Source organism: Panthera uncia, assembly GCF_023721935.1.
Source record: "Panthera uncia isolate 11264 chromosome C1 unlocalized genomic scaffold, Puncia_PCG_1.0 HiC_scaffold_4, whole genome shotgun sequence".
NCBI classification, from domain to species: Eukaryota; Metazoa; Chordata; class Mammalia; order Carnivora; family Felidae; genus Panthera; species Panthera uncia.
The window spans coordinates 58,387,892-58,398,491 of record NW_026057585.1 but is presented as its reverse complement, the minus strand read 5'-3'; the positions used below and the strand labels follow the sequence as shown (position 1 = coordinate 58,398,491).

Below are 10,600 nucleotides of genomic sequence, written 5' to 3'. Positions count from 1 at the left end.
TGACTCCAGAGCTGGAGTTCTTGACCATCTATTGTTATGTTTTCCCACTTAGGGAAAGGCATTCCAGGATGGGGGAAGAGAACAGGCAAAGGCATGGAGGCTGGGACTGGCACAGCATGTTCATGAAACTGTCAGCAGGAATGCACGGTAGAAGAACAGGCTATGAATAGAAAATGGTGGGAAGGCCTGGGTGGCTCAACTGGTAGGGCATCCGACTCTTGCTTTTGGCTCAGGTCATGATCTCACAGTTTTGTGAGTTCAAGCCCCGCATCAGGCTCTGTGCTGAGTATGAGGTCTGCTTGGGATTCTTTCTTTCTCTCCCTCTCCCTCTACCCCTCCCCACTCACAATGTCTCTGTCTCTCTCAAAAATAAATATATAAAAACTTTTTAAAAAAATAAAAAAAATTAATTAGAAAATGGCAAAAGAAAAGTGACATCATGGAACTTTTGGTATGTCATGAGAAATAGTCTGGACTTTATCTCACACATTGATCTTTTCTTTCTGAGCTGAGAAAATGTATTGTAATCCTTATCCAGATTACCTCCACTGCCAGGAGGAAGATGAGCAACCTCAGAATGCTCTGGTCCATGGGGCACCTGGGTGGCTCAGTGAGTTAAGCGTCCAACTTCGGCTCAGGTCACGATTTCATGGTTTGTGAGTTTGAGCCCCACGTCGGGCTCTGTGATGACAGCTCAGAGCCTAGAGCCTGGAGCCTGCTTCGGGTTCTGTGTCTCCCTCTCTCTCTCTCTGCCCCTCCCCCGCTCACACTCTGTCTCTCTCTCTCAAAAAATAAATAAACATTAAAAAAGAATTAAAAAAAAGAGAATGCTCTGGTCCAAAAGTCTGTGTTTGTGAAGCTGTGTTGCTATAGAGAATCCATGTGTTCACTGATTTAGTGTTTGTTTTTATTCCAGCTGTTTCTTAGCACCTATCGTATACTACGTACATGGAGTTGCTGGGGAGCACAACAGACATGGTTTCTGTTCACAGGAGCTCACGTGCAGATGAGACAGAAAATAAACAATGACCAAATGCTTAATCACCAATTGAGATAAGTTCCAAGAAAGGAAGGGTACGGTGAAGAGTTAAGCATTAGGAATTTGGGGCTTCAGTGCTTTCTTTGAGGAAATGTTTATTAAGGGGTGAAATTAAGGACAAGAGCATCTAGGCAGAGGGAACCGATTGTGCAATAGTCCTGTGGTAGGAGTATCATGATTTGATGGAGAAATAGAAGCCTGGAGCAGAGAAAGCAGGGTGGGGAATACTGAAGATGAGGCCAGAAAGGCAGGTGGGAACCAAGTCATGTAGGGCCTTATAAGCAATGGTAAGGACACTGCTATGTCTGGAGCCTTGTAAAAACTTAAGAGTTGTTTCTACATTTAGGATTTGTCCTAAAAAAGAAACATCTCCACTGTCTGACACAGTTATCTATATAAGTTCTAGATTCTTTTTCTTTTGTCCTAGTTGCTTAAAAAATCAGAGCTAAAATTATTTTAGACATTCCATTCAAATCGATACGGTGATATATGGGTCTATTTGGTTCTTCCAGAAATTTCTTCTGAAGTGATGCCGATTTTTCACATTCAGAAATTCATTCTAATGAAATAACTTATTCTGAAGCTCATGCTGCACCTGCTCTTTGTGAGTTTTGCAATGGATTGTAGCCCAAGCATGAGTAGTTGACATTGCTAGAAATAAGTCATATGTCTACTATCCCAAGCAACCAAATGAAGAGGAAAGGGAAGGTTAATACAAGGAAGTGAGAAAAGACACAAGTTTAAATCACTACAGTTGTAATAAGATAATACTTCCCATTGCCTACGACTTTAAGGTTTAAAAAATACTCTCCATGTGTTTTCTCGTACTTCACTAGTTTTGCCTCATTGCGGCTCAGGATTCTCCCCATTTTGTGGATGAGGAAACTGAGGCAATGAAAGATGAGAGTAACTTGCCTGTGGTCTCATTGCTAGTTGTGATGGAAATGGGATTCCCAGTCAGGTCTAAGACACCAAAGTCAATGTTCTTTAAACCTCACCGCCTGCAATGAACACCCAGAAAGGATTTTCAGATGCTCTGTCCTTTGGGATGCTCCACAGTGCAGACACAGCGAGTGCACGATCCTTCTGGCATTTCACAGCTGGTCTACCTTACAAAATAGCTGTGATCTCCCACCCCCAGATCCCACTGAACCCCTTCCCTCCTGCTGGGTTAAGCATCGCCTCACTGTGTGGCTCGATAAAGAAAACCCTGGGACATTAATGGCCTTGTTACCACCATTGGTGCTTAATGACCCTGCAGTTTCCTGTGGAGTGTAGTCTCCCTAGGCCAGTTGTTAATGAACCACTTCTTCATTCTCTGGTTCCAATGCATGTCTTTCACAGCAGCATCATGTTTTAGAGCCAGAGAGCAGACTGAGACACCCACTAGGTGAGAAGCACTGGAGTGTGTGCTTTGTACGCATTATCTTGTTGACAGCTCACTTAATCTGAAAATTGTCCTGCGGTGTAGCCAGTATTGTCCCCATTTTACAGATGAGCAAAGTGAGTCAGAGTAAGCTGATAGGCAAAGGCCATACAGTTAGTAAATGAAAGAGCCAGGATTTGAATCCATGGGCATGAACTTCAAGACTCACATTTGTAACCACCAGTATTGGCACCCTTAGGCAATTCTGCTTTAAGCCCTGGCACTGAGGTCATTTGGTTGGTTTGCCCTGAGAAGGCTGCAAAATCCTTACTACGTTTATTGCCTCTTCTCTTAGGTACATCAAGGGTTACAGAAATACCATCTCGCCCACTCTTGCAACTCCTTGAAATTGAGATAAATGCAGCTGGCGAGCAGAAACTTAAACCCATCCCACCTAATTTTAATTTACTGGAGTACCCATCATGCCCACCAATTAGGAAGGAAACTTCATCATGAAGATAGAAGGAGTGAGCCAGAGTACTTGCATTCAAATGATTTCTGAACTCCACTGATTCAAGTTCCATTCAGGTACACATCAGCTAGTTGTTGAAAATTCTTAGTCAAATAAGACAAACAAAGCTGGTTAGAGGTAGTAGGATTATTGCTGTTTCAGATCCAACATGGTTAAGAGACCCTCAGACCTCACCTGGTATTTTTGTTGCTTTTGAACGATGGTTCTTGGAGTCAATTACAGAAAAGGGAAAAAACACTCACACAAAATTTACGTATTGCTGAAGTTATTTTTAATATCAGTATCCTCCGGTCAGTATCTGATGTTAGGCAAGAAGAACCTGCAGTGATCTGGACGTTTTTAGAGGTGAGAATTGATAAGGCAGTGAGTTACCGTGTTGTCAGTCTCAATTTCCATATGTCTAAGAGGAGGAATTTAAAGAACCATTGAGGCCTTTCCTCACCCAGACGTTTCACAGAGAGAAACTCTAAGGCTGAGGATCAAAGGGAAAGGCCATATAAGTTTGGCTACAGCCAAGTTACTCTGTCGAACTGCTGAAGAGTCTGTATTCTGGAGTCCATTCCTGAATCAAAGCTGCAACCCCTGCTCTCCTCCAACAGTCTCTCTATCTGATGATTTCACCCCCCACACCGTTACTCATGTACATTCACTGCAATCCAAATGCCCCTCTCTGTTCCTGTAGCTACCACGTTAGACCGAGCCACCATCATCCCTTACCTGGATCATTCCAAGGGCCTGTTAACTGTAACCCTACCTGAGTCTTGCACCCACTTAACTCCATCCTTTACACTGCAGCCCAACGAATCATTCTAAAATGCAAAACATGTCACTTCCCCGTTTAAACCGCTTCAACGTCTCATCACAGGCTACAGAAATACAAGAAAAAGACCTTGCCAACCTGCTTCTGCTTACATTTCCAGCCTTACTTTCCACTGCCTTCCATCTAACTTCTTGCCATGCCATGGCACTAAGTCCTCTGGGCTTTTGCTTTGGCTGTTCTCTCTGCCAGGGATGTACTGCACTCCTCTTTCAGATCCGTGGCTCTTACTCATAAACGCTCTGAGCCAGCTGACTTCATGACCCCCTATTTGGAACAAGTCCCATACCTTGTGCTTCCGTAATATTCTTTGCATACCTTTTGCTTATTACTGGCTGAATCATCTGTAAGCCATAAGGAGCATCAGTATTTAGAGGCTACATCTAAGAATAAGAGCTGGTGACAGACACTCAGAAGGATAAATGAGGGAGGATGAGCAGACCAGGAGACAGTGGTAGTAGAAAAGCCAAAAGAAAACAAGAGATTTAAGAAAGAAGGGAAAATATAAAGAACTCCTAACACTCAACAACAACAACAAAAAAACCCAAATGATGCAATTCAAAAATGGGCAAAGGACTTGAATAGGCGTTTCTCTAAAGAAGATATATAAAGGGGGGCGCCTGGGTGGCTCAGCCGGTTAAGCGGCCGATTTCGGCTCAGGTCATGATCTCGCGGTCCGTGAGTTAGAGCCCCGCGTCGGTGTCTGTGCTGACAGCTCAGAGTCTGGAGCCTGTTTCAGATTCTGTGTCTCCCTCTCTCTGACCCTCCCCCGTTCATGCTCTGTCTCTCTCTGTCTCAAAAATAAATAAACATTAAAAAAATTTAAAAAAAAAAAGAAGATATATAAAGGGCCAATAAGCACATGAAAAGATGCTCAATCTCACTTATTGTCAGGGAAATGCAAATCAAAACTCCCATGAGATATCCCCTCATATCCATTAGGATGGGTGTTACCAGAGTAACAAAAAAATAAATAAATAAGAAATGTTGGTGAGAACGTGGAGAAACTGGAACCCTGTACACTGTTTCTGGGAATGTAAATTGGTGTTGCTGCTGTAAGGAACAGCATGGCAGTTCCTAAAAAAAAAAAAAAAAAAAAAAAAAAAGAATTACTATACGACCCAGAAATTCCACTTCTGGCATATACCCAAAGAAATGAAAACAAGGACTCAGAGATTTGTTCATAGCAAGATTATTCATAATAGCTAACACATGGAAGCAACCTAAGTGTCCACCAATGGATAAATGGATAAAAGGAAATGTAGTCTACCCAGACAGTAGAACATTAGCCCTAAAAAAGAAGGAGATTCTGACACATGGTACAACATGGATGAACCTTAAGTTCATTATGCTAAGTGAAATAAGCCTAATATTAATACTATATGATTCCTGTTATAAAGGTACCTAAGTAGTAAAAATCACAGGGAAAGAAAGTAAATAGTGATTGCCAGGGGCTGATGGAAGGGGGAATAGGGAGTTTGTGTTTCATGGGTACAGAGTTTCGGTTTTACAAGATGAAAAGAGCTCTGGAGACAGATGCTGGTGATGCTTGCATAAAAACGTGAATGTACTTATGCCACTGAACTCTGCACTTAAAAATGATTAACGTTGTAAATTGTATGCTGCATTTTACCACAATTAAAAAATGGAAAAAAAATAAACATGGAGTTAGTCTCCTGTATAAAATTCTGTTTGAACATCCAGTGAAATGAGTTCTGTTTGGACTGAGCAACATAGAAATCCTTGGTGCTCTTAGAAACAGGTTTTTGGATGAATGACCAATGAACACGTGGATTATTTCCTTACTAATCTTAATTCTTGCTTATGAGCTTGCTAGCCTTCAGAAGTTACAGGTTTGTAGAAGCAAAATGTTGGCAAGTTTTTATAAAGGGTGAGATAATGCCTTATGTTGGAGCGAGGCTGTTTTTGACTGAGATCACCCTTTCCAGACAAGCAGATTCAAAGTGACTGCTCTCAGGGCAGGCCACTGTGGCCACAACAGGGCTTCTTTGGCTTCTAGCTGGAGCAAATGATCCTAGAAAATCTAATTACAATAGGCAGGGAGTCAGAACGGGGGTTTTCTTTCCAGCAGTAAAATTTGCAGCAAGGGCAGGTTTCAGAGAGCCTCTGTTGGGGAAGCCAATATATCAAAGACCATTGAAAGAGACAGATTCTCTGTTTCCCTCTGCTCCTTGATACAGCTGAAGAAATGGGCCTTACTGAGACCACTAACATAAAAACTGCATGCTTTACTGGAGTCTATGAGGCTGACTGCTCTCTTCTCCTCTCTTCTCCTGTCATCCTCTTCCTGGTTCTATAGGCTAAACCATCCTAGCTTTCTCTGTGCCCCTTAAATACTCTAAGCATCTCTGGGCCTCTGCCCTTGCTGTTCCATTTGCCTGAAATTCTTCTCCAAGATCCTTGCAAGTCTGCCTCCTTTCTGTCCTTCAGATCGCAACTCAAATATGCTCCTCCTCAGAGAGACCTTCTGTAGCCACCATGGTCAAGGTACCCCTCAACTCCAGTTGACCTCTGGCCCGCCCACTCATAGTATTTTCTTTACAGCATTAGTATGTTCAAGAGATAGCCTCATTGATCTGTGTGTGCGTGAGTGGTCACTGTCTATCTCTATTAAACTGTTAGCCTCCTGAAGGCAGGGGGCTGATCAGTTCCACACTGATACATCTTCTTGAACCAAATGGCACCCAACACATTAGGCACTCTGTTAAATGAATGCATGAATGAAGGTTTTCAAATGACCACAAATCTTCATGCATAAGCCAAGTTCTTCGTATCTCCACATCAGGCCTCTCGATTACTCCTTAAAGCTTCCAAAAAGCTAGCATCTTCGTCCCTCAGAAGAATATAATCCAGTGAGTGGTTCTCAAATGTGGGCTGCATTAGAACTACCGGGGTACTAGTTTAAAATACTAGGTTTCAGGGCCTTCCCCCCAGAGACTGTATTTCAAAATCTTGGAATGTGGCTCTATACTCTGCAGGAGAGCCTGATGAAACTAGCAAACCACTCTTGGAAAACACAGTTCTATAGTTTAGCCCCTACACCCCTCATACCTCATAGATCCTACTATGACAACTCCAACCTTGGTGTATGCTGGGATGGAAGGATGGATGGATGGATAGATGGATGGACTATGATTCTTATAGGCCAACCAACACAAAAGGAAGGAAACAGAGGATTATGCTCATTGTGGACTTTCTAGGCAGAGACCACAGGAGGAACAAGTGCTGAAGAGATATTTGGGATATCTGATGGAGAGAAAATCAGAAGCCTTCATGGTTTCTATAACACAACATAAAGGGACTAAATTCATATGGATTCTCCCGGGGTTTCCAGAATTGGGATTCAATTCTAGATCACCTGAACTAAAGTGTGATCTGAGTAGTTCTATTATGGCAAGTTTTTCAACAGCACATAACAATTAGAATAAGCATCTTATATTTTTCAGGTACTTTATATAAATTCCTTTAATTCTTAGAACAACCCTAAATGTTCCTGTCTGCATATTACAAATGAAAAAAAAAATGGGGGTTGAAACAACTGGTTCAAATCAAGGTGATGGGCAGGGATTTGAACTCAAGGCCGTGTGGCTCCAAAGCCCATGCTCCTCCCACCCTGCAGCCCAGAGGAGGCATGTTTTCCTTCCTGAAGGTCAAAGTTTTGGGTGTTTGGTATGTTTATGTGCATGTGTATGTGCAGAAAAGAGAGGCCAGTGACTTTCTGTACACGAGTGTGTTGTGTTTTCGTCTCTACAGGTGCCTGTATCTGTTGGTTCTTCTCTCCCTGGGCTCGCATAATCCTGGTCATTCCATTTTTACTTATATCTGGGATATTCTCTGTTTCAGTTAAAATTAAACACACACACACACACACACACACACACACACACACACTATTCTTAAGAACACAGTAACATGACCACTAGAATCAAGAGAGGTAGGCTCTGAACCCCTGGCTCAGATTCCCAAAGGCTCCTTCTCTGGGTTTCTATGTAGACTCATTCCCTTCCCTCCTCACATAGGTTTCACCCACTAGAATCTATTGAAGCACTGTCTCTGATTCTAGCTCCCTTCTCAGAGCAAATTGATAAAGGAAGAAAGGATTATAATCCTTCTTACATGTAGGAAAGCAGGAAATTATGTGGTAATGGAAGAAGACTCATCCATCTCGCCCGTCCCCCGACCCCAGCTAGACATGATCTTTCGCGCGCGCGCACACACACACACACACACACACACACACACACCTGTCTGTGTCTCCTGGGGTTAATATTCTCCAAAGGCTTCTCCTGATCTAAATGAGTGGATACAGCCAAGTCTGCCCTCCCTCCATTCCTGCATTCTTCTGGGGTCCCTCTGTCTGTGTTAATGACATGCTGGCCACCTTCTAGCTCCTCAAAAACATCGAGCACTTTCCTGCCTTGTGGCCTTCTGCACAAAGTTGTCCCCTGTCCTTAGGCAATTCCTACTTGTCCTTCAGGGCTCAGCTCAGAGGTGGTCCACTGATCTCCTTGCACCCACACAAGGCCAGATGCACCTTTTGCAAACTCTCATTGCACCTGGAATTAGTTGGCTATGCAACCTGGTTTTTCATGACCATCTTCCCCAGCTTAGGAAAGCGTCCTGAGGGCCATGCCTGTCTTACACATTTGCACGTGTCCAGTGCTTGTAAAAGGCTTGTCATTTAGTAGATATAAATGCAATTAAGTATTTGTTGAATGAAGGGATAAATGAGCCTTAGTCTCCTCATCTGTAGAGATAACAAAAACCCTATGAGGATTAAATGAGATAACAGATGTGACACTGCCTGACCCATAATAAGATTTTGTTTTTGTTTTTTGGTTGTTCTCTAGATAGAGAAGCTCAAAAATGAAATCAGCTGCCTCCCAGGATTGTAAGTTTTCTTTCATTAGGGGCCTTTGAACCTAATATGGATGAAAATTTTGCAGGGATATTGTAGAAGGAATGGTCAGTGAGTCTAGATGAGTGGTGCACAATCTTGGCTTCACATTACAATCAACTGGAGAATTAAGACAAAAAAAATGACTGATGACCCCAGAGATCCTGATTTAATTGGTCTGGGATGGGATCCAAGCAGGAATATTTTTTAACCCAGACAATTCTAATGTGAACCATTTTGCTAACCACTGGTTTAAAATAGATGATCTTTAAATTTTCTTCTAACCATGAGAGGCTGTCACTCCAGGAAAGCAAAAAGACCACTGTTTCTTCTGAGAGAGGGAAAGAAGGAGGATGAGGAAGGAAGAGGAGGGGGAGGAGGACAAGAGAAAGGGAGGGGAAGAAGGAGGGGGAAGGAGAGAAAAGAGGAGAGGGGAAGAAGAAGAAGGAAAAGAATGCTTCAGCATAGTACATTTTTGTTTTTAATTTAAAAATTAAAAACCTGTAGGTGTATGATTCTAGAGTCAACCACATGGCAATTTAAAGAGCACTGGCTTTGGAGTCTCAGATCCTCTCTAGTGAAGAATTTGGGGCCTTTCTAGCCTTGCAATTTAGAGTAAATCACTTGCCTCACTGAACTTGTTTTCCCAGTTTAAAATGGAGATAAGGATAACCTTGTTAGAGATTCTGGAAGAATTCAATAAAGTAAGAAATACAAAAGGGTCTCGAAAGTGTTAGCACAAGGTAAGTTCTCGGTAAGGAATTGATATGTGTGTGTGTATATATATATCTTTTATGATCGATGTGAATACATTATGTAAGCCTACATGCAGTTATAAGGCATTATTGTTGTGATTACTGGCCAGCCCAGGTGGAAAGCTATGGAATTGATTTTTTCTTTCTTTCTTTCTGTTTTTTTTAGCCCAGAAACATTCTTAGAGGGTTGTGGTTTTCTCTCGTGTACTGGTGTTGGTTAAGTCTTCTTAATAATACACACACACACACACACACTCACACACATACACATGTATACACATACACACACACATACATATATTTTTCCTTTTTTTGAATGACAGCATGCCTGAGAAAATATGAATCAGAATTTATGGTGTTGTGCTACTCTTCCCCAGGGTGTGGGGTCACATATATATTGCTAGAAAGGATCCACCCACTCGATGCTCTCAGGGTCCTTACAGAACTGAACACCTGACCCTAAACAATGGAGGGAAAGATTCAAGGGTCGGCATTGCAAGGAATGAAATTTTAAACACATTCTCAGTATCGGCTTGTAAAACGATGCCAGTTCCTGAGCATGTCCTGTCTGAAAGAATGGTCACTGATGCATACAAGCAAGCCAGGTCACATTTCCCCACACTGACACAGCCTCCAGCACAGGAAACAAGCCCAATGCAGCGGAGTCTCCACACCAGCTGAGCCTGGCTGCACCCCTCACTATCTGTGACTACAGGCAGGCCCCCTGGCCTTTCTGGAACCCCTCACTTACTCTGTGAAATGCAGCAGTCATACTTGTTCTGGTGACCGCCCCCCCCCCCAAGCTGCCTGAGGGTCATGAGCACAGACTCCAGGCAAATGTTTTTTTGGCATTGCAAGCCAAGGATGGCTAGGATTGCCAATGATGACTGAACACATTGGGGTCTTAAGGAACCTTCAGTTCCTTTTTTTAAAGTTTATTTATTTTGAGAGAGAGAGTGCATGCAAGAGCAGGATAGGGGCAGAGAGAGAGAGAGGGAGAGAGAGAATCCCAAGCACAAGGTAAGTCCTCATTAAGGAATTGCTATATATACATATATATAGCATATATATATACACATATATATAGCATATATATAGCATATATATACATATATATAGCATATATATACACATATATATAGCATATATATACACATATATATAGCATATATA

At 42.4% G+C, this 10,600-nt stretch overlaps 1 long non-coding RNA gene across 1 annotated transcript in view; it reads left to right on the top strand.

The window, feature by feature from the left end:
- The first annotated feature begins 8,620 nt into the window (after positions 1 to 8,620).
- Positions 8,621 to 10,600, top strand: part of LOC125913635 (uncharacterized) — a 7,791-nt gene continuing 5,811 nt past the window's right edge. The window contains exons 1-2 of the long non-coding RNA XR_007455060.1: positions 8,621 to 8,666; positions 9,323 to 9,415. This is a non-coding gene — a long non-coding RNA (uncharacterized LOC125913635). The remainder of the gene's footprint in view (positions 8,667 to 9,322; positions 9,416 to 10,600) is intronic.